General features: G+C 36.6%; 1 protein-coding gene across 3 annotated transcripts in view; it reads left to right on the top strand.

The window, feature by feature from the left end:
- PPP2R3A (protein phosphatase 2 regulatory subunit B''alpha) overlaps positions 1–20,102 on the top strand; it is a 218,635-nt gene that overhangs the window by 195,153 nt on the left and 3,380 nt on the right. The window lies entirely within an intron of this gene.

Genomic DNA, 20,102 nt, shown 5'->3' with positions numbered 1-20,102 from the left:
CAGATGTTTATAACAGTGAAAACCAGAGACAATCTAAGTAATAAGATTAATAAAATTATTATACATATACACAGTGCAATCCCATTTAACCATTAAATCATTTTGTGGGTGTATAATTATTGACCATCAAAGAAAAAATAGGAATATGAAAAAAGGCCTTAAAATAAAACAGAATAGAAAAGAACAAAATAAAGTATCAGAGAGAAACTTAGGTATATATGAGGAAAACAAAAGGGACCTAACTTACACATACTAGACAACAGAACAAATGAAGTAGAAAAAAAATTCAAAGATAATAGAAAAGCTTTTTTGAAATAAAAGAAGACCTGAGTCTGAAAGGTCAGAAATCACACCATATGATAATGACTGGCCCAACAGATATGTGGGGAATTTAACACAATTCAAAGATTATTTGGGGGACTTTTTCAGCTTTTTAAAAATGTAAGTAAAAAAAAAAATGTAAGTCACCAGGTAAGAGGGGAAAAAATGTCAACCTTGCCTCAGAGACCACCACAGTAAAAATGAATACTGGAAAAGATCATGAAGCAATATTTGTAAGTCTCTCAGAGAAAGAAATTCTGTACCCTAAAGTTTTATACTAACCCAAGATGACATTCAAGCATGAGAACATAAATGGGAATTTTCTAAAAAATGAAAGGAATAAAGCACCCAAGAGCTTTTGTTTAAAAAGGGCATAATCATAAAACAGAGAGATGAGCCAAAATAAGGAGCCCAGAAATGGAGCAACCATGGTGGAAGAGAAATAACAGTGAGTGTTCAGTCCATTTAAATATAAAGGATAGGGTCAGAACATAGCATTCTGGAAAAAATAACATAACTCAAAGTGGGATGTAGAGAGGAGGAAGAAACATATGTGTAAGTCTCATTAGCAAGTCCTCAACGGCTACCCTCTAAAGCTGATAAGTTGAAGTTTAAGACTATTAATTAAAATAAACACTTGAAAAACCAAAGCCAGACTCTTAAGTATTCTAATTCAATCAAAAAACATGTGTGCACAAAAAAGAAAAACACACACCATGCAGCATAAAGATGACAGAACTAAAATAAATACTTTTTGATCAGTGAATATAAGTGAACAAACTCATTTATAAAAAGAAAACAATTCCATTATAGAATGGTAACAAAAGTTGAATTTAAAAAGACTAAATAGAGACCTCCCTGGTGGTCCAGTGGTTAACACTCCACAATCCCAGTGCCAGGGGCCTGGGTTCAAGTCCTGGTCTGGGAACTAGATCCTGCATGCTGCAACTAAGAGCCACTGTGCCACAACTGAAAATAAAAAAGATCCTGCAACTTAAGATCCCACGTGCTGCAACTAAGACCCGTAGCAGCCAAATAGACTTTTAAAAAAACAACTAACCACCCCCAAAAAGTTGTCCTGAGAACATCAAATTTTTGAAGCAGAAACTCCAAAAGAAAAAAAAGGAGAACTTAAAACCTGTTATTTGCATCCGTAGTAAATTATTCCCTGAAAATATTTTTGTGGTGAATTGTCCAGAAACTATTTACAAAATAAATATTAAGCCACAAACAAAACTTCAGTAGACTTCCCAAAAGTATTACAATAATATAGAGTAGCTTCTTATTTCAAGGTGGTAAACAAAGCATCCTATAGTTTTCAGTCTCTCATGCCATATAAAAATAAGAAATACAGAGCATCACCTGAAGTAAGAAGAGAAACTTCCAGTGGACTAACAGGACAGCAGATGGAATCAGATTGAAGAGGGAGCCAGAGCTTAGGTTCTCTGCCGGAAGATGAGAAAGATAATTGGCACAGATAAGGGAGCAGTACTTAAAGATGATCTATACCTTAATATGACTGAAACCAAAAGCAAAAGGGAGGTTCAATCCAGGTAGGTTGAACCCTATACATCCTATCCTACTCTTAAAGACAAAAGCAGAAAGAATGGAATCTTAGAGCATAATGGCCCCATTCAGTTCAGCCACTCAGTCGTGTCTGACTCTTTTCAACCACATGGACTGCAGCACTCAAGGCTTCCCTGTCCATCACCAACCCTAGGAGCTTGCTCAAACTCATGTCCATTGAGTTGGTGATGCCATCCAACCATCTCATCCTCTATCATCCCCTTCTCCTCCTGCCTTCAATCTTTCCCAGCATCGGGTCTTTTCCAATGAGTCAGTTCTTCTCATCAGGTAGCCAAAGCATTGGAGTTTCAGCTTCAGCATCAGTCCTTCCAATGAATATTCATGACTGATTTCCTTTAGGATTGACTGGTTTGATCTTCTTGCAGTCCAAGGGACTCTCAAGCATCTTCTCCAACCCCACAGTTCAAAAGCATCAATTCTTTGGTGCTTAGCTTTCTTTATGGTCCAACTCTCACATCCATACATGACTACTGGAAAAATCATAGCTTTGACTGTGCAGACCTTTGTTGGCAAAGTAATGTCTCTGCTTTTCAATATGTTGTCTAGGTTGCTCGTAGCTTTTCCTCCAAGGAGCAAGTATCTTTTAATTTCATGGCCACAGTCACCATCTGCAGTGATTTTGGAGCCCAAGAAAATAAAGTCTGTCATTGTTTCCATTGTTTCCCCACCTATTTGCCATGAAGTGATGGGACTGGATGCCATGATCTTCATTTTTTGAATGTTTAGTTTTAAGCCAACTTTTTCACTCTCCTCTTTCACGTTCATCAAGAGACTCTTTAGTTCCTCTTGGCTTTCTGCCATAAGGGTGGTGTCATCTACATATCTGAGGTTGTTGATATTTCTCCTGGACACATCTGAAAGGTACGTCAAGACTGCATACTATAACTTGTATGCAGAGTACATCATGCAAAATCCAAGGCTGGATGAAGCACAAGCTGGAATCAAGACTGCCAGAAGTATCAATAACCTCAGACATGCATGGCCCATCCATCCCCCATTCTCATTTAAAGTACCAGCAAGTCCACACTGCTCTCTCCTGAGCAACCAGTACAGGGGCAACAGTACACAGTAAAGTAGACAAATGTCAACCAACAAAATACTCAGCAAATGAAAGAACTTTTAACCCTGGACTCACTACAGCAATCAGAGCAAGACATCAAAATTGGTATATTTACTATTTGGTTTTTCTGGCTACATTGTGTGGCATGCAGGATCTTAGTTCCCCAACCAGGGATCAAACTCATGCCCCCTGCAGTGGAAGTGCAGAGTCTCAAGTACTAGACCACCAGAGAAGTCTGCCTGTTTTTAGACAGATAAAATTTTAAATGAAAGAAAACACAATCATTGGGTGATGTGATAACAGAATGGACACATCTGGAAATTTTTTTATTTATAATATTGATTGTAATACGGGAGTAAGAAATTCTTGTAGAAGCTGTAGAAATAATAGCCAGCTAATTCCCAGAATTTTAGCTATTAAAACAAATAAAAATATAAACAGAAACAGAAGTAAGCTAATTTTTTTCTGGCCAGGTATAAATATTTTAGGCTTTGCAATCTCTGTCACAGTTACTTGGCTCTGCCATTGTGGTGTGAAAGTAGCCATAATATGTAAGCAAATGAATGTGGCTGTGTTCCAATAAAATTTTTAACAGACACTGAGATACTAAGTTCAGATCATTTTAACGTCATGACATATTCTTTGATTTTTTTTTTTTAATTTAAAAAGGTAAAACAGCTTTTAGTTCATGGGCTATTATACCAAAACAGGTGGTGAGACAGATTTGGACCACAGATTGCAGTTTCCCAACTCCTGTATTAGAATGAAATCTCAGAACATAAAAAGATAGAACTGAAAAGCTACTAGAGAGAAAAAAAAATACCCACAATATAAACACAAAAAGAAACAGCATTTTTTAAAAAATAACTTTGAACCTTGAATTCTGTTCCTATTTAAATGTAAGGGACAGATGAAGACATTTTTAGACATCAAGAGATGCAAAATGTTTACCACCCACAGACAATCTTTGAAAGAAACATTAAAGGGTTTTCTTCGGCAACAAGGTAAATACATCCTAGAGTAATAGTGGGATATAAGAAACAACAAAATTAGCAAAATTTATCCTTTGAATTGGGTAAGTATTTATTATAGATACCGTTAACAAATAGTAAAAGAAGGTCAGGGTGAATCTTTATTAGAACAGAGAATACAGACACTGATAAATTTATATTTTTCTAATGATAACTAGAGTTAAAATGTCTTAAAATTTTTAAGGAAAATCACTAAAAGTAAATATTAAATGGGAAACTTTCCAATCATTTTCAGAAAAAGACAGTAAGACTATTAACTAGAAAAAAATATATATATATATAGAAAATTCAGTCTACTAAAAGACAAGTGTGTTTAACCAGTATTCTTTTGGTAAGAAGTGACTTTAACTCACATTGGCATAAAGGAAAAGCAAAGCCTTAGCAAAAAGGAAATTGTGGGCTTAAAGAACTGAAACGTCTAGGGCTAGTACTGACTTCAGAGACTTAGATTGTATCTCTTTAATCTCTTAGGTAATGCTTTTCTTTCATTCACTCTTCAGCAAGTTTTTAGTATGTGGTGGCAAAATGATAGCTTTACATTCAAATAAAAGAGCAATTCCCTTTCCCACCACATTCTACAAAAGCCCAGGACTTGTTTGGCTGTAATTGGCTTGTTTTGGGTCTAGTCCCTGAATCAGCTCTAGAAGGAGTCAGACCTAGAAATGAGCTTGGACAGAAGTTCAAGTTCATCCAAACCACGTGTTTTCTCAAGGAAAATTTGGGAAATTTGAACACACGGTCAGAAAAGGGGAAACGCTGTGTTGGTAAAGGAACAGCAGATGATCGCTACAGTAAAACAGGAGACAAAAAGCCAAGGACAGTACAAAATAGAATAAGTCTAAACGTAGTATGAATCACAAAACTCAGAATGGATTAAAAATCCAACTGTACACTATTCTTTAGATTCATACCTAACACAGAGGCAACAGCCAAATAAACAGTAAATAAGAGGAAATCAGGTATAGCAGTGTTTATGAGATAGATAGAATTGAAAGCTTTAAAAGAAACATTAGTATTTCAGCAGTTGGCCATGAAAATAAGTCACCAACTTTATGCAATACAAAAAGCAAATCTGATAGAAATACAAAGGAAAAACTGACAATCCCATAGTCATATAAAACCCAACAAATCAAATAGGACAAAAAATACATATAGAATTACTATCGTTCATAGAGGTACTCAAAAATAGATTTGGTACCCAATAAATATGGAACCATCACAATACAGTGCCTATTTATTAAGGCATGAAGGATATCACATTTTTAAAAATTACTAGCATATAGACCATATTTGTTACTTATGAAATTAGCAACAACAACAAAAACACATGTATCTGGAAAGTTAAAAATAACATTTTGAAAAATTAAATATATCTTAAAATAACCATTAAGCTACAGATAAGATCAAAAAACCAATTGCAGGTTTTTTTAGAACCAGGCAATAAAAGCATTATATTTATTAAAATCTGTGGGATATAAATAATGGAAAAGTTGTAATCTGTAGAAAGAAATAAATTAGGCTGTCATCTCAAAATGCATGAAAAAGGATAACAAAACAGACCCAAATAAAGTACATGAAAGGAAGTTAAACAACTGTATTTCAAACAAAAATTAAATCTATTAATTTATACATACACAACCACAAAGCACACTCTATGCCAAGCATCATTCTGAATATTTTAATTCATTTTCATCACAAAACTCTTATCTTGTAGATGCTTTACCCCTATTTTACAGATATTAAAACTGAAATACAGATTAACTTGTCAAATCTACCAACATATATAAAAGAATACATCATAAGTAAGTTGCTTTTATCCCAAGATTGCAAGTGGTTCAACTTTACAAAATCTGTCATTAACAGATTAAAGGAGAAAGAAAAGAAAAGAAAATATAGACTGATTCTTTGAAGGCATGTGATAAAATATATTTTCTAATTTGGAAAAAATGAAACTAAGCAAACTTAAAAGGAGCACCTCCTTAATGGGTAAAGGGTATTAATCCAATACCCCAGAAATAACCAGCTAAAAATATAATAGGGAGAAAATTCCTATTTGTGATAGCAACAAAAAAAGTGACTTGAAAACATATATGACTAAAATATAAAATTTCAGTAAAAATTACAAAGATCATTCTCCATGTTAAAATTTTATATAATCCCCTCAAATATGTTATAGAACTTGATCAACTAATTTTTTTTCCATTTATTTTTATTCGTTGGAGGGTGATTACTTTACAATATTGTCGTGGTTTTTGCCATATATTGACATGAATCAGCCATGGATTTACATGTGTTCCCCATCCTGATCTCCCCTCCCGCCTCCCTAATTCTGAAACTCATGTTGAACAATAAATACAAAAGAACTGTGATCTGAGAGAAAGCATTGAAACATGCATATTATCAAGTGTGAAACAGATCGCCAGTCCAGGCTGGATGCATGAGACAGGTGCTCAGGGCTGGTGCACTGGGAAGACTCAGAGGAATGGGATGGGGAGGGAGGTGTGAGGGGGTTTTTTTACTGACAAGTCAGTAAAATGTTGACTCTCTGCAGACTGAAAAAAGGACATATTAAGCTAATACCTGCATGTAAATAAAGACTTTAAAAGTAAAAAAAATGATGGGAGAAATTTATAAGGGAATTATTTATAGATTTGAGTATATTTTAAAAGTGACAAATTCTATATCACAATCAAAAGGCATAGCGTTGAATCATATGATCAATAATGTTCTTTCATTGTTGGAGTCTTCAAAATCAATAGTTAAGAACATGACTATTAACCAATTCTAAAACATCATAAGATAGAAATTTCACCAGGAAATAACAATGAAAATTCCCACTTCACCAACAGTTAAAATGTAGCAGCCAGATATAACTATTTTAAATGTTATTTTTACCAAACAACAGCCTCAAAATACATAAAACAAAAATTGTCAAACAATTCAACAATTAATAGTTGGAGATTTCAACACTCCTCTTACAGTAGTCGATACTAGTAGAGACAATCACTAAGGACAGAAGACTTGAGCAACACAGTCAGTGTATTTGATCTAACAAGCATATATACTCTACAAAAACAGTAGCAAAATATACATTTTTCTCAAATGCCCATGGAACTTCTTCAGGAAAGACCATATGTTAGGTGAAAAAAAAAAGATTCAATAAATTCAAATAAAGTATGTTGTCTGATCATAATAGGATAAAATTACAGATTAGTAACAGAAGGAAATCTAGGAACCCCAAAATGTTTAGAGATTAAATAACACATTTCTGAAGACACATGGGTCAAGGAGACATTGCAGGGAAATTTGATGTTATCTTGAAACAAATGAAAATAAAAGATGATATGAAAATCCATGTATGGGGTACAATTAAAGCAGTGCTTAGAGGAATATTTATGACCCAGAAAGTTCTAACATCAGTAAGATAAGCTTCCATCTTAAGCTAGCAAAAGTAAGAGCCAATCAGACCCAAAAAAAGTAGGAAGGATATAATAAAGATCAGAGTAGAAATCCATGAAATAGAAAATAGGAAAATAGTATGAAAGAATTCAGGAAATCAAAAGTTGGTTCTTTGAAAAGATTTGAAAATAGAGAGAAAGCTTTAGAAAAAAAGAGAAAGGAATAAATTGAAATCAGGATAAAGGAGGATACATCATTATAGATACTATAGAACTTACTTATAAAGGAGTATTATGAACAGCTTTATCTCAGTAAGTTTCACATCTCAGATGGCATGGGACAAAATCATCTAAAAACTCAAATTACCAAAATCAACTCATATAAATTTAATTATATCTATTTAAAAAAGAAAACAGCTCAAGAAGAAATGGAAAATCAGGATAGGCCATATCAAGACACTAAATAAGTTATTAAGTTCTCTCCAAAAGAATAGTCTAGGTCCAAATGGTTCCAGTGGCAATGTCTGTCATATATATAAGGGAAAAAAATAATATCAACCTTTCATTAACATTTTCAGAAAATAATAGTAGGAGGGAACACTTTGAAACTAATTTTAGAAAGCTGGTATTACCCTGATACCAAAGCCAGACAAAGATACCAATATCCCTTATGAAATCAATATAAAACTTTTTACAAAATATTAAAAATATCAAATCCAGAAACATATAAAAAAGATTATACACTATAAGTAGGTTTACCCCAGGAATGGGAGGCTGTCTTAACATCTGAAAATCTACTAGTATAATAAACCATATTAATACAACCCAGGACAAAAAGCACATGATCATTTCCATAGACACAAAAAAAGCCAGTTAACAAAATCCAACATCCATTCAAAATATCTCTTACCCAAGTAAGGATAGAAAGGAACTTTCTTAACCTGACAGAAGACATCTATAATTACATTATTTACATTATACTTATGGTGAAAAACTGAATGCCTTCCCACTAAGATCTGGAGCAAGGCAAATACACTTCTGTTCCTACCCATTTCTAATCAACATTGTAACTGAGGGTCCTATCCTGTGCATTAAGACAAGGGAAAAAAAAACTATTAAAAGTATTCAGACTGGAAAGAAAGAAGTAAATCTATCCCTAGGTTATATATACTTTAAGTAGAAAATAAGAAGAAATCTACATAAAAGCTACCAGAACTAATAAATTCGTTAGCAAGGTCTCAGCTTCCCTGGTGGCTCAGATGGTAAAGAATTTGCCTGAAATGTGGGAGACATGGGTTTGATCCCTGGGTCGGGAAGATCCCCTGAAGGGAATGGCAACCAATTCCAGTATTCTTGCCTGGAGAATTCCATGGACAGAGGAGCCTGGTGGGCTACAGTCCATGAGTTCACAGAGTCAGACACGACTGAGCAACTAACACTCACTGTTTTTCAGAATACAAACTAAATATATAAAAATAAGTTGTATTTCCATGTACTAGTAATAAACAATCAAATAGAGAAATTCAAATAAAAATAATTATTCACAAGAGCATCAAAAAGAAAAACACTTAGGAATAAATATAACAAAAAACTACACTTTTATATATTTATAATAAATGTAACAAAAGGACACACAGATATAACAAAAGAACATACCTGCACACTGAAAACTGCAAAATAGTATTGAGAAAAATTAAGGAAGATCCAAATAATATTATAACAATAGAATTAGAAAGCTCAGTATTTTTAAAATGTCAGTTCTCCCCAAATTGATCTACAGATTTAACCCACTCCCTATCAAAATCCCTACAGGCTTTCGTTAAAACTGGCAAACTGATCCTAAAATTTATATGGAAATGCAAATACCTAGAATAGCCAAACACTTTTTTAAAAGAACAAAGGCTTAGGCTACCTGATTTCAAAACTTATTATAAAGCAAACAACCATCAAGGCACCATAGAATTGCTAAGTATCTGTGTGTTAGTCGCTCAGTCACATTTGATTCTTTGTGACCCCCACGGACGGTAACCCACCAGGCTCCTCTATGGAATTCTCCAGGCAAGAATACTGAAGTCGGTAGCCATGCCCTTCTCCAGGGGATCTTCCCAACCCAGGGATCAAAGCTGGGTCTCCTGCATTGCAGGCAGTTTCTTTACCATCTAAGCCATGAGGGAAGTCCCAGAATTGGTAAGTATACACAATCAGTGAAACACTCTAGAAATAGATGCTCATATATACGACCAATTAATTTTCAACCAAAGGAGAAAGGGTAGTCTTTTCAGAAATGATACTGAAATAATTGGACGTCCTTCTGCAAAAAAGAAAAGAAAACCTCAATCCATATCTCACACCATATACAAAAATAATTATCTCATGTTCCCTGGTTGTCTAGTGGTTAGGATTTGGTGCTTTCACTGCCATGGTCTAGGTTCGATCCTTGGTCGAGCTACTGAGATCCTTAAAGCTGCATAGTGCAGCCAAAATAATAATAATAATCTCAATAAATGTAAGAGTTGAAATCCTGAAGTTTTTAGAATAAAACACAGGAGAAAATCTTTATAACCCTGAGTTATGCAAGAGCAATAACATATTGATAAATTGGACTTCTTTCAAAATTAAAAAGTATTGCTCTCCAAAGACACCATTAAGAAAATGAAAAAGACACACTGGGGGAAAATATTTCCAAAACAACCTGATAAAGGACTCCATCCAGAATATATAAAGAACTTACAACTCACTAATAAAAAAGGCAACCTAATTTTTTAAAAGGACAAAAATTTGGTTAAACAATAACTTAGAGGTTCCAACAGCAAATAGATATATGAAAAGATGCTCTACATCACTAGTCATTAGGGAAATGTAAATTAAAACCACATTTAGATACATACACAGCCACTAGAACAACTAAAACCACCCATTGGCAATGATGTGAAGAAGCTGGTACCCGCATATATTGGACTGATGTGTATGTAAAATTATGTAGCCTCTTTGGAAATGTTTGGCAATTTCTTAAAAAGATAAACAAACATTTGTCATATGAATCAGCAATTCCACTCCTAGGAATCTACCCAAGAAAAATGTTCACCCAAATACTTGTACATGAATGTTTATAGCAGCACTATTCATAGCAGCCCGAAACTGAAAATAATCCAGATATCTACTAAACTGGTGAATAAGCAAAATACAGTATTTCCATATAATGGAATGCTCTTCAGCAATAGAAAGAATGAACTATTGACTAACACAACATGGATGAATTGCAAGTGAAGTGGAAGAAGCTAAACAAAAATATATTCCAATCTTGTATGATTCCATTTATGGAAAATTCTAGAAAATGTATTCTAATCTATAATGACAGCAAATCAGTGGTTACCTTGGTAAGACAAAAGTAATTAGAAAGGGGCAAGAGGAAACTTTTGTGGGAGGGATCGATATTTTCATGATCTCGATATGATGTTTTATAGGTGTATACAAAAGTCAGAACTTATTAATCATACACTTTAAATATAAGCAATTTATTCTGTCAGTTATACCTCAATAAACAACTATTAATACATGCAGCAACAATGCAGCAACACAGACGAATCCAAAAAAATACCATTTTACATGAAAGAAGCCAGACACCAAAGATTGCATAACTCCATTATATGAAATTTCTAGAAGAGGCAAAATTATAGAGCCATGAAACAGATCAGTGGTTGCCTAGGTTCCAGGAAAAAGTAGAAAATGAACACAAACAAGCACAGGGAGAGGAGGACAGATGGAGAGATGATAGTATTCTAAATTTGAATTGTGGTGATGATTGCACAATTGTAAAACTTTACTGTGTGTCCTCAGTCACTTCACCCATGTTCAACTCTTTGTGACCCCATGGACTATAGCCTGCAGGCTTCTCTGTCCATGGGATTCTCCAGGCAAGAATACTGCAGTGAGTTCCACTTAAGATGAATGAATTCTGTGATATGTAAATTAAACTGAAAATTTTTGTAAAAAGCAAGTACCAAAAAAAGTTGAGATTAACTGGTAGGAATTTCTTAGAAGACAATATTAATTCAATAAATGTTTGCATTCTTTCTATACACCAAGCATCATTGGATACTGATGAACAAAGGATCCCTGCCTTAGTGGGAGAAACAGGCAGATACAATTAAAGTGTCTTTACTCTCTCACAGAAGCAACACACTGTAATTAACAGATATTGCTGGTAGAAGCAAATTGGTCCAACCTCCCTGGAAATTAGTTTGACAATATGCTACAAAAGCCTGAATTCATACCCTTTAACTCCCAATTCTGGGTATCTATATCCACTGTAAATAATCAGAAGTTTAGATAGAACTCTTCTAACTAAATTATAAAATTAAAAAATTCAAAACAGCACAAATGTATAATAATAGAATAGTTAAATAAGTCATGGTATTAATATCTGTGTCATATTATGCAGACATCTAAACTATGTGTTGCACAAAAACATAACATGGAGAAATCAAGTTTACAAAATTATGATATAATCCCAATATTACAAATGTATATCTATATATACATGAGCTAAATCATTAAGACTCCAAAATATTAACAGTGATTAACTCTGGGCTGTAGGATTGCAAGTAGTTTGGCTTTTTTATTCTGTTCTCTAATTTATAATGTTTGTATAATGAACATGTAATATTTTAATAAATAGGAAAAGTTACTTTTCTCCTTTACCTGCTTACGTAGGTTAATATGTATTCATTACAGAAGAGTAGAAATGAAGATAAAAATCTTCACCTAAAATCCACCACCCAGAGATAGCCTGACATCATTTAGGGGTATGCTTCTAGATACTTCTTTGCAAATATTAATAGATAAGTAATTTGTTTTACAAAAATGGAATTTGATACAACATACTGTTTTGTAACCTGCTTTAGAGGAAGGAGAAAAGAGATAACAGATCTAAACACTTAGAAATTTATTAGTCTAAAGAGACAGGAAAATGATGGCAGCTAAAGAGAATTATTGTGTCACATAAAAATTTTGTTCGAGCTGTGGTATTGCTCAAAGAAGGTCCCAGTGTGTGTGGAGGGGAGACAGGAGAAGAAGGGGTGCAGACAGAAACAGAGGTGAGGAGGGGCACAAAAGGAGATGCAGAGGCCAGCTGTAGTGAAATTTGACCAGTGCATATGAGAGGCTTCTGCTGGGCGTCCCTCTTCTCATGTTGTGGGAGATAAGATAAGGCCTGCACAGAGCCCACGGGGTGATGAGGTCTCGGGGGGAGAGAAGCCATGACAGCCGCAGCCTGTAGAGGGAGCACTGGAATGTCACCACAAGAAAAGAAAGGCCTGTTTACAGTTGTGAATAACTGACTGACATAGTTCAAAAGCAAGGCCAGATCCAGAATTCCAAGGGTATGTTACCTAGGGCTTCATCTCAAAAAGAATTACAAATAAGTCAGGGTGAGTTTGTCAAACAGAAATTACCAGAATCAAATATTACAAAGGGAGGAAGAACGGCAGTACGATGGAAAGAGCCAGGCAGATCTGATTCTGCCTCCTTACTCACCAGCTGGGCAGGTTATCTGACTCCTTGCAGCTCAGTTTCAATTACCTTCCAAGGTGGTTGTGAGAATCAAAGATAATATATTTCTATAAACACCTGCCACATAGTATTGATATAAATACCTGACAAATAGTAGCTATTACTACTACTCCCTGAAGAGGAAGAGATATTATACAATATAACATCATGGTTAAAACCACAGAATTTGGAGTTAGACAAATTTAGTTAAGTTCAAATCCTTGCTGTCACTTACTAGTCATCTAAGCCTCAGCATTCCCTATACAATGATACCACCTGCCACACCAGACTGTTTTAAATAAGACAACATACATAATATATTACGTTCTTATGCACAGTGCCTATGTAATCAATTTTGTTGTTTAGTCTCCCTCTTGTTTGCAACCCCATGGACAGTAGCTCAGCAGGCTCCTCTGTCTATGGGATTTCTCAGGTAAGAATATGGAATGGATTGTCATTTTCTTCTCCAGGGGATCTTCTACTCGCAGGGATCAAATCCACATCTCCTGCAAGTCTCCAGCATTGCAGGCAGATTCTTTACCACTGGGGAAATGTGTAATCAATAAACAATGGCTATTATTAGTACCATGATTTCACCAGTGGCTCCACAGTAAAGAATGTTGGTGCAGTTGCAGGAGACATGGGTTCAGTCCCTGGGTGGGGAAGATCCCCTGGAGAAGGAAATGGCAACCGCTCCAGTATTCCAGAATTCCAGTATTCCAGAAAATCCCGTGGACATAGGAGCCTGGCAGGCTACAGTCCATGGGGTCTCAAGAGAGTCCAACATGACTGAGCGACTAAACAATAACAATTATTATCATTTCTGTGATCGTGGCCACATTACATAACCTCTCTGAACTAGAATTTAGTCAGGTAGTACGTTAGCATGGAAAAGGAAATGGCAGCCCACTCCAGTGTTGTTGCCTGGAGAATCCCAGAGACGGGGGAGCCTGGTGGGCTGCCGTCTGTGGGGTCACAGAGTCGGACACGACTGAAGGACTTAGCAGCAGCAGCAGCACATTAGCATTCCACTGCCTGCCTCTTTCCCCTTCATTCCCAGACCATGGTACACAGCTGACACACAGTAAACATCTGTTGCATGAGAATTAGAGATTTCTAATGGTATCTAACAGTATCCGGCATATAAATGCTGGGGGAAATGGACCTGTTTGTGTTTCCACTGGAACACAGGCTCCTTTAAGGCAGAGCACCTGTTTCATTCATCCTGTAGTCCCAGCACTGGGCACTGTCCGGGAGGTAGGAGAGCCTCAGCAAATGTTTACTGAGTGGCACAGAAGGCAGCACTAATCTGGCAGCCACCCTTACAAGGATGACTGCAGAAGCCTAGACAACGTGACCTTCCAGAAACAACTTGAAATCCTCTATCTACTTTACCATTTCACATCGCAGGCCACCTCTGGGCCAAGTGCCTGTACCGCCTGACTCAAGGCTGTTGCTTGGGTAATGCCTTCAGTAAGCAACCAAGTAATGAGAAAATGAGAAATGCAGTATGACTTCATAGTTTAGTGAGGTGAAGGAGGGCCAAGGGTCTCCTTAGGAATGAATTTGCAAACATTGTGAATTATCCCATCTAGCACACAGCATGATAACAGCATACAACAGCATTTGTATAAATCCAACCAAGGTCATAGGGGAAGCCATAGACAGGGTAACAGTTACATACCCCTGGTCAACTAAACATGTCACATACATGAAGATAACAAGTTATGACACCCAATTAACTTATAATTAACTTTCTTATGGTTTTTGCAGTGAAGTTTGAAATGCCACGAGAACTGTGCAAAGTAGGCTAAAGGGTCCTCCATGTTGCTATCTTGAGAACCTGGGACCTTAATCATTAGAAACAGGCTTCTCTACCAATCTGACGAAAACTTGATTACTTCAGATTTTTAGTTGAGTCTTTTACATTATCTTAAAAATACTTTCTTATAGGATATTCTGATATTTCACCAACAGCTTTACATTTGATTAACCTAGATTAAACACAGTTTTCTATTCTGAGTCTTTATCTGATTAGTAGAGAAAGACAGGCTTTGCTGAAGAAAAGTTCAAAAATATAAAAAGATTAAAATCATCCTCGGTTCAGTCATCCAGAGATAACCATTATGTATACTCTGGTGTATTTCTTTTTGATGCTTAATGTTATTACTAGTGTGTTCAAAAACATGACTTTTAATGCTTCAGAGTATTCTCTCAAGCAGTAACACATCCATATTCCCTATCTTCGGACATTTAGATAATTTAGAATTATTTTCCACTGGGTGTTTTTAAAGGTGTATTTCTCCTTTATGTTAAATATAAACATATACTGAACTACTATTTATCTGAGATGTACATTTACTTCAATTAGCACTGGAAAATAAGACACTATAGAAGGTTAGTCAGAAGGCCAGAGAATTTTAAAATTAAACAAATTTTAATTTATTTCCGTAGACATGCACTGGTATCTAATTTATGCCAGGCACTGTGGCTGGTAATAAAAATGAATTGAACTCTGTCCCTTCCTTCAAGTTCATAATTAGAATATATTTAATCCAAAATTTTTATAATATCTACAGCCAAAATAAGAATTACTGATGGTTCATGACCTGGAACTGCAAGAGATCCTCAGCCATCAAAAAATAAATAGGATCAACTTCCTAAGGTAGAAAAGTAAATGGTACGTATTAGGAAATTTCAACAAATTCGAAGCGAAAGATTTTCTAGTGATTGAATGGGTCAATAACGAAATTCTTTGAACCAGATATTCAGCTTCTAAAGTATTTCAGTAATTCATTTTATGTAAATGGATTAGGATGAATGAGTGAAGTCACTCAGTCATTTCTGACTCTTTGCAACCCTGTGGACTGTAGCCTATCAGGCTCCTCCATCCATGAGATTCTCAGGCAAGAATACTGGAGTGGGTTGCCATTTCCTTCTCCAGGGGATCTTCTCAACCAAGGGATCAAACCCAGGTCTCCCCCACTGCAGGCAGACGCTTCACTGTCTTAGCCACCAGGGCTATCTTAGGATATCTGTTCTTAAAAAAAAAGCATACGGGTAAGATTCATCTACTCTTATTTCTACAGCAACACAGACTTCAAATTAAGAGGACTGGTTACCATTCTATTCTGTGCTTACAGCTGCATATACCTTACATTTCCTCAGACAAACCCCGAATAGAATATTCTATCCCTTTGCACCTATGAATAGTCAGAATTCCCACACTGGAATCAAACCAGAACTCCCAGACAACATCCTGAAACTGCATACAAATCCTTTGTCAGACCACATATGTGCCAGTCATTATTTCTGTTCATTCCAGCTATTATACTTCCATCCAGGAATCTGCAGAACTAGCCTTAATACATTTGCCCAGAAATTGCTCATCTGAAATGGGAAACTTACTTAGGGACACAGTGTCTAAAAGGAGAAACTTAGAGACATGGGTTTCTAAAGGCTACCATATTTCTAGCAAAAATACATGAACCTGTAAACACTACAATGTTTAAAATGTATAACCAACAAGGACCTATTGTACACAGAACTCTGCTCAATGTTATGTGGCATCATAGATGAGGGGGTTTGGGGGGAGAATAGACACACATATATGTATAGCTGAATTCCTTGTGTTCACCTGAAACTGTCACAACATTGTTCATCAGCTATCAGTTCAGTTGCTCAGTCATGTGTGACTCTATGACCCCATGGACTGCAGCATGCTTGGCTTCCCCGTCCCTCACCAACTCCTGGAGCTTACTCAGACTCATGTCCATCAAGTCAGTGATGCCATCCAACCATCTCATCCTCTGTCGTCCCCTTCTCCTCCCACCTTCAATCTTTCCCAGCATCAGGGTCTTTTCAAATGAGTCAGTTCTTCACATCAGGTGGCGAAAGTACTGGAGTTTCAGTTTCAGCATCAGTCCTTCCAGTGGATATTCAGGACTGATTTCCTTTAGGATTGACTGGTTTGATCTCCTTGCAGTATCTAAAGTCTTCTCCAACACAATTCAAAAGCATCAATAATCGGCTATATCCCAATACAAAATAAAGTTTAAAAAAAAATACATGAACCAAAAAAAAAAAAAAAACAACCATGAACCATTATCTTCCCTTATGCTAACAATACTGTTAATAATCAATTAAAGAATCTGTGCTCAATTTGATACCTAGGGTTTCTTTGTGAACTGTTTGTGAACCCTATGAGTTCTTTAATCTTCTGACCCCTCTACTCAATTTAAAATGGCCAATTAAATGAACAGGGGGGGGAAAAATAAATGAACAGGGAATACATCATAAAAAAATTTCATTTGAGCTCAGAGGAATTCCAGTGACCTGCAAATAAGCCTAGAAGTGGTCATTTAGAAGACAATCAGTAAACATTCTTTCTCCCTCAGGAATTCTTAGAGAACAAGATAAAGACTTTGGTGACTTCAAGATGACTTTTGTACCCTCAGCATTTTACTGACTCCAGCCTTCCTCAACAACTCATCATTTTAAAAGAGCACTAAGACATTATTTTTCATTCAATGGCACATTTTAAGCAGCTAGCGTCAGTCACTATACTATAACCCAAGGAAATTAGTGCGTTACAAAAAGGACATTTCATATTTGAGTGGGCATGACACATTTAATTATATAATTATGAAAAATAAACAGGGTAAACCAGTAATAGAGAGAGGCTTGCAACTTAGGGAGCTGAGGGAAGAATTTTCTAAGGTGATGAGAACCTAAAAATTGAGAAGCAAAGTTATGCAAAAAGCAGGGAGGAGAAATATTCTGGCAGAGGGGTAAATGTGTGCAGCAGCTCTGAGGCAGGAAATGGTGTTGAGGACATTTTAAAAAGCCAGTATAGCTGGAGTATAGTGAGAAACAGAGGGAATCATAGCTGGAAAGATTAGCAAGGGTCAGATCATGCAGGGCCTGGGGGAGCTGTTGAAAAAAGTTAAGCAAGGTAGTACTCTGCTCGGTTGGAGAGGTGCAAGAACAGAGGCAAGGAGACAATAAGGAAGCCACCATTACAGACATCTAAATAAGAGATGGTGGAAGCTCAGGCACTGGAAATCAAGAACCTTTTAAATGACGTCTCAGATTAAAACACGAGCACAAGTTAACCAAGGAGGAAGGGCACCGCAGGCCTCTGAAAAACATCTATTGTGGCATTAGGTCCCAAGACCTGTTCTGACACTGTGAACAGTCTGGTATGGCAAGAGCAAAGGGTATGTGATAGGAGCGAAAACAGGAAGACCAACTGTTAGAAAACGATTGCACTAATCCAAGTAAGAAAGTGTAACATCCTTTACTCAATTAGTGGCAATGGAGAGGAAGAGCCAAGACTGTATCCATGTGGTATTATTGAAAGTCATAGGAGTCACTGGATTTGAAGAGGGGAGGGAAGAGGAGCTTGAAGTAATGAGATTTATGGCTTTGAGTAGATTATGGTACTGTTTGCTATAATAGGGAGAACCAGGGCTGTAGGTAGGATGAGTCCAGGTTTGTATATGCTTCTACATGGGAAGAGCCACATACTAGACAGGTGGACACATGGCAGTCTTCTGCTTAGAAAGAGGCTAAGGCTGGACATTATGTTTAGAAACCACAAGTATAGATAAAGCCATGAGAAAGACTGATTGCTCAGGGAAGTACAAAGTGAGAAGAGCTTAGTCCAGAACCCTGGGATGCACTGACACTACAAGGGCAGGTTAGAGCAGGATTTCTCAACATTACTGATATTTTAAGCTGGGTAATTCTGTAGTAGGATGTATAGCAACATCCCTGGTCTCTGTCCACTAGATGCCAATGGGACCTGCCCAGTTAATGACAAATATGTCTCCAGACATCACCAAATGACCCCCAAGGTGGGAGGAATCAACCCCACCTGAGAACTACTGAGTTAGGATAAAAAGATTCATCAACACACTGACAAGAAGTTCTGAACGAACTCCCTTGACCCAAGATTCCTCAAAGCCTTTATATTACTGTTCTTGGTGCCTTGAAAGTACAAAAGAAATGCAGGTGACATTCCACTACATCCAACCCACAAAGCGTTGGAATACGTTTAGGTACTAGCTTGAATCAAATCCATTGTTTAAAATTCCATTTCTACATGAGGCTACAGTGAGAAAACACACATACTCTTTTGTTAAAAAAAAAAAAAAAATTACACAAAACCCTGTCCCCTAGTATAGGGTTAGGTGTCACCATTCTGCTTCAGTAAGTCCCAGTACTTCTCTCTCACCTAATCTCTACTGAACCCTTATAATGGGGTGAAGTGAAGTTAAAGTCACTCAGTCGTGTCCGACTCCTTGCAACCCCATGGACTATTCAGTCCATGAAATTCTCCAGGCCAGAATACTGGAGTGGCTTGTCATGCCTTTCTCCAAGGCGTCTTCCCAATCCAGGGATCAAACCCAGGTCTCCCACATTGCAGGCTGATTCTTTACCAGCTAAGCCACAAGGGAAGCCCAAGAATACTGGAATGGGTAGTCTATCCTTTCTAGAGCGGATCTTCCCAGTGCAAGACTCGAACCAGGGTCTCCTGCATTGCAGGCAGATTCTTTACAAACTGAGCTGTCAGGAAAGCCCATATATAATGGGGTAGGAACTATTAGTTGAGGAAGCTGATGGCAGGGGGGTTAAATTACGTGGCCAAAGTAGCATTAAGTGACCAAACTAAGATTAGAACTCAACTTTGGAGTCTGACTCCAAAGTCCATGCTCTACAGCTAAACCACTTAACCACTATTCCAGATGGTCTCCATTAGGCTGCAAGCTCTGTGAGGAAGGGGCTGGTCAGTGTTTTTCACCATCATATACCTAGCATTTGGCTCATGCTTAGTAACAGAAGCTCAAATATTTATTGAATATTGAATAGTCTCAGCTCAGACTTAACTCTAATTCATTCATAGATCTGCATTGAGAGAGCACTCAGACAGCAGATTAGATCGCAAAGAGGAAGAAAATGTCTTCCAGTCTGATGGGAAATAAGTAGCTGCATTTCTAGAATTAACTTTTCTTTGAGTGTTCCCCCCTAGAAATGGAGGATCCTCTATCAACCCTGCTTCAATTCCATTAAAGCAAAATTACTCTTATTGCTTCCTTATTCATCATATACCAGTTATAGTGAAGCCTCTAGGAGATGGCAGAATGAAAACAG

Source organism: Odocoileus virginianus, chromosome 4 (assembly GCF_023699985.2).
Source record: "Odocoileus virginianus isolate 20LAN1187 ecotype Illinois chromosome 4, Ovbor_1.2, whole genome shotgun sequence".
NCBI classification, from domain to species: Eukaryota; Metazoa; Chordata; class Mammalia; order Artiodactyla; family Cervidae; genus Odocoileus; species Odocoileus virginianus.
The sequence above is the reverse complement of the archived record's forward strand: the minus strand, read 5'-3'. Positions and strand labels throughout refer to the sequence as shown.